Source organism: Oryza brachyantha, chromosome 11 (assembly GCF_000231095.2).
Source record: "Oryza brachyantha chromosome 11, ObraRS2, whole genome shotgun sequence".
NCBI classification, from domain to species: domain Eukaryota; kingdom Viridiplantae; phylum Streptophyta; class Magnoliopsida; order Poales; family Poaceae; genus Oryza; species Oryza brachyantha.
The window spans coordinates 1,403,590-1,408,060 of NC_023173.2; the positions used below are offsets into that span (position 1 = coordinate 1,403,590).

At 44.4% G+C, this 4,471-nt stretch overlaps 1 non-coding gene across 1 annotated transcript; it reads right to left on the reverse strand.

The window, feature by feature from the left end:
• Positions 1–975: 975 nt before the first annotated feature.
• Positions 976–2,965, reverse strand: OB11G0022E15_8. The gene is made up of 2 exons (XR_005812761.1): positions 2,747–2,965; positions 976–2,030 (listed from the first exon to the last, which is right to left on the reverse strand). It is a non-coding gene; the product is annotated as a hypothetical_protein (transcript).
• Positions 2,966–4,471: the final 1,506 nt, after the last annotated feature.

Consider the following 4,471-nt stretch of genomic DNA (forward strand, 5'->3'; position numbering starts at 1 on the left):
TTTCCTGTTCAACCCGTCCTCGACCCGCCCCGTTGTCATCCCTGCTGAACTCTCTATTTTATTTGCCATCGCGATAACTTCAACTAAAAAATTTATGGTCCAACAAGCAGTACGAGGTACCGGAGGTACCACAGTCTGCACCGTCCGATAAGTATGATCTAACGGCTGTGGGTGGGAGGTACCGGGAAGCACAGTACGCTATTCTTGTTGGTGCCGCACGCACCTGAGGGCAACGACGTAATTTCATGATGCGGCCAATGTTTCGACGGACTCACCCTAGCTTTGCAAAGTTCTTCCTGACCGCCGCCTACGACAAGGGGCTGGACCACATCGCGCCCAACGATAGCGTGCGGTACGGGAGGCGGCTGCCGGCTGGGGTGCGGATCTGCGGTGCGGAGGCGTTCGGCTCGGCGACGCGACGCGTGTAGGCGGCACTCCGCGGCGGCGCGGCGCGCAGCCGGCCGCGGAGGGCAAGTGGCGAGCCGGCGAAGGGGAGCGCACAGGCGCTAGCGACGCAACAGCGACAGCAAGCACAAGTGCATGCAGGCGCAGAGGGCAGCGACGGCAAGAGCAAGAGCAGAAAAAAGAGGACGATTTTAGACCTCTGTTCATGGGATCTTTAGTAGTTATGTATTTGGTTGAGAACATGTATCATGAATGTAGTTGTTGATTTCTCGTGCATGAGTTTGTGTTTGTTTCTAGATCAAATTTTAGCTATTTGTAAGCGGCGACGAAATTGGCGACGGTGACACCGACGGCGGCGAATCCGGTGACGGCGTCACCATCGATGGTTGCGGCTGCTGCGACACCTGCTGTGACGGGTACTGCCATGATGGTTGCTGCGACGACGCCTGCGGCGATGACTGCTACGGCGGTGATGGCTGCGGCGACACCGACGGCTTGCAAAATGGAGAAGACGATGTGTGTTTGTTTGCTGTGGATAGCATGCGACGGAGATGCTGTGGTTGTTTGTTGTACTAGTCAAAACACAGAAAAAACCAATTGTAACCCTGGGAATGAACGGCTGGATTAGTCTCAGTACCGGCCGGTACTGGTACCGGCAACTACCATCTGTTGGACGGAAGTAATGCTCAACAAAAGAATACTTACATTAGAGCAATTTTACAGTCCAACAAAAAGTATCTCGAGATACCGGTACCTTGTGGTACCAAACCGTTTCTGATCGTTGGATCTAACAGCGCACATTCTACTCAGCTAGATTCAATGATGAGAAATGATCTAATACCTCAGGTGCTTTTTATTGGACCGAAACAAATCTCCTTAAATTATCTACTCATCCCTTGAGGTAGATGAGACCATGAAGCTTCCGGCTTAAAGCATGGGCACCACCAAGTTCTGCCCTGAACCCGGGCTGACATGGCAGTTCATTAGACGAGGTTCACCACTCTGACTCACACCCAGCTCCGATTTTCCCACAAAAGCACTGTGCCATTCCATCGCAACCTGAAACATTCCCAATGCCGCATTGCGCTTGAAACGGGTAACTACCCAGCGCACCATTGATCTTCGCTCGCACATCCACCAGTAACGACCTCAACCATACCACTTCAGCTTCAAGTGCATCCTGCCCTTGCAGCCTCTTCACCAGCTGCTGGTTGATGGCACGCAGCTTCTTCACTTCCTCCTCCAACTGTGCTGTATGAGCCTTCTTCTTCTGCCTGTACTTGCGGACAGCCTCACGGTTGCCCAATGGCTTGCTGGCCTTCTTACGCTTAGTTTTATCATCTCCGCAGCTATCATCATCTGTGCTGAGGACTTGAGTGTGAGTGTGGTAGCATGTATGGGTGTGTGTGATTGCTGACGGACCAGGTGGGTTACATGTATGAGTGTGGGTGCATGTTGTCCTGATGCTTGGCATGAAATCATCAAGGCTGGTAGGAGTCTCTGGATTTGGAAACATCATTTGGCTGGAAAGCTCTATCTCCCCATCATCCATATTTTATCAACAACTTGGGAGGTGCAGATAACTAAATATGGGTATGTAAGTTCTTGCACAAAATAGACCCTGTCTAATGTTCAGAATATTCACAAAGTCAAAAAACATTTACCATGTTGGACTGTTCAAAGAATAGATAAACAAATTGCCAAAAAATGTTCCCTTAAATATTCGCATAGCTTGACGGAGATATAGCAATTAATGCTGCAAATGTATATTGGAAGCTAACCAAGCAAATGCAACCTTTGCCATTACCTGTTCTGATCTATGCTAGAATTCTTAAGAACAAAAGGATATATCAAACAATGACTTAGACCAGCTAAAGCATACATAAGAGTTCTTATATAAATAACGATCAGCATCATGGACCTATTATTGACTTTATCGGAGTGGAACTTATTAACATGATTCAGGGCAATCAGACAACTAGCATCATTGATGATCATGTTAACCTGTAGCAATTCGCCTACAAGATTGGCCAGGCAAAATATCAACGAATATATCGTACGGTACAGCACAGATCAAACCTGAGTAAAAATGTTACTATTGGCAATCTAAATATAATTAATTAACTAGGAATATTTTTTTAACATGAGAATTTCGCCGTTTACAGGAATCGCGGGAAAATTGTAGGGCATCCCTATATTTTCTTGCACAAAAGCATCAGAAATTCAGAAGAAGGCCAAACAGGCGTCCATGACCGAAATTCTGGTGCAAGAATCAGGGAACACATGGCAATTCGATTGCAAGGGGAATTAACCAAACCACTCAGGCGGATAAAGCACGCACTTTTCACCTGGTGAGGGGGCCGCCGGACAGCGGCGTCTCCGGCGTCCGATACTCCGTGGTCGGCTGGTATCTGGAGTGGTCCCAATACGAGGTTCCCCGGAGGCCGGAGCAACGGCTCGTCGAGAAGCGGCAGCACGGAGGCGGCGGTCGGCGGAGGCTTGAGATGAGAAGCCTAGAATGGGTGGCGTCGTGGCACGTACACGTCCGTCTCGAGAGAGAGAATGAGGCCACGTGTTCAGCTCGGGCCACCAATCCAGATCTCTCCGCCTACATGGGCTGCGTTTGTTTGGCCTGCATCAATGCATATTTCTTTTTTTGTTGTTTGGTTTTTACGTGCCTGTTTTCCAAACGTTTAAACCCTATATATTTTAAAAAATAAAATTTATTATATTGTCTTTAGTTAATTTTATCATTTACATCATTAATTAGCTATTAAAAAATTGAACAATCATTACCTTTCATCACAACTTTAGCTTTAGATTCATGCCCAGAAAAATGTTGTGAAACTCATGACGTCGAATTGACGATAATATTAAAAGATCATGCATGAAATTATGTGTCACTGTTATAGTAATATAGTAATGTGTTACATATTAAAAACTGCCAGGGGTTGGACTATAAAAATTTCAAGAGTAGTTTCTTAACTTTTTAAAAAATTTGTAAGATGATTACACGTAATTTCTAGACAGTTATAAACCTAGACCTAGGGCTGCCCTTGAATGCCATAGTACGGTGCACCATTCGTATGAGTAGTAGAAACGTATGAGTAAAAACGGTACACATACAAACATCCCTGGCATGCACCGAACATGTGAGATGAGATGATGCATTCACGTATAGGTTGTCTTAGAGACCTTGGGGCATATATAACTAAGACGGAAGAAGTATCTTTTATTGGACACATGCACGTTTATATATTTTATTCTAAATTATTTGATTCTTTAGATGGATTATTTTCTTTATGTCACTCTACAATTCTACAGTTGGTTGCTCATTCAAATCTCTTCTTAAACATATGAAAGCCTAAGATTGTTATTGTATGGAATCTCAACCGATTTTCCATTGGTATCGAATCTAGGGGAGATCTAGTACCCAGTCAATATTATCTGGTATATTCGTATTAGATCTAGTATCCCATCAGTACCAATTGATACCTTGGTAGTTCACCAGTATTAGGTTGATACCCCACTTGTACCATCCTAGGTTGGTGCCTTGCTGGTTTCACAGATATCCTGCTAGCACTAGGTCTCCCAAGTACCAACTTTGTAATATTTACAAAATCAAATAGCTTAACTGCAAAAATAATATAAATATCTGTTCACCTACCATTCCTCATTAGTGGAATCTCGATTCCATTAGCCTAAATCAAATAGCCTATGCACTGCCAAGTTCGGATGAGCACCGAGAGGGCACGCTACGCTAGCGCTCCCATCTTTTCACTTATGGTTATATTTATAATCTAAATTTTAAATTTTCAACCTTAAGTTTAGGGATGATTTTAAAGTTTTTCATCAAAGTTTATTTTCTAACCTTAGCTTTTAGATTACTAAAAATACATATATAATTTTTATTTATAAATATATTGTTTAGTTTTTTTATAAAACAGCTAAACAATCCCCCCGTATTCTTCGGTCATGGATTGGGTGATCGATCGTGCGATGGTCGAGGCGAGTGGAGCGATGGCTTCAGCTACGGAAGGTAGACAAATTGGGGCTAAGCCGTGCA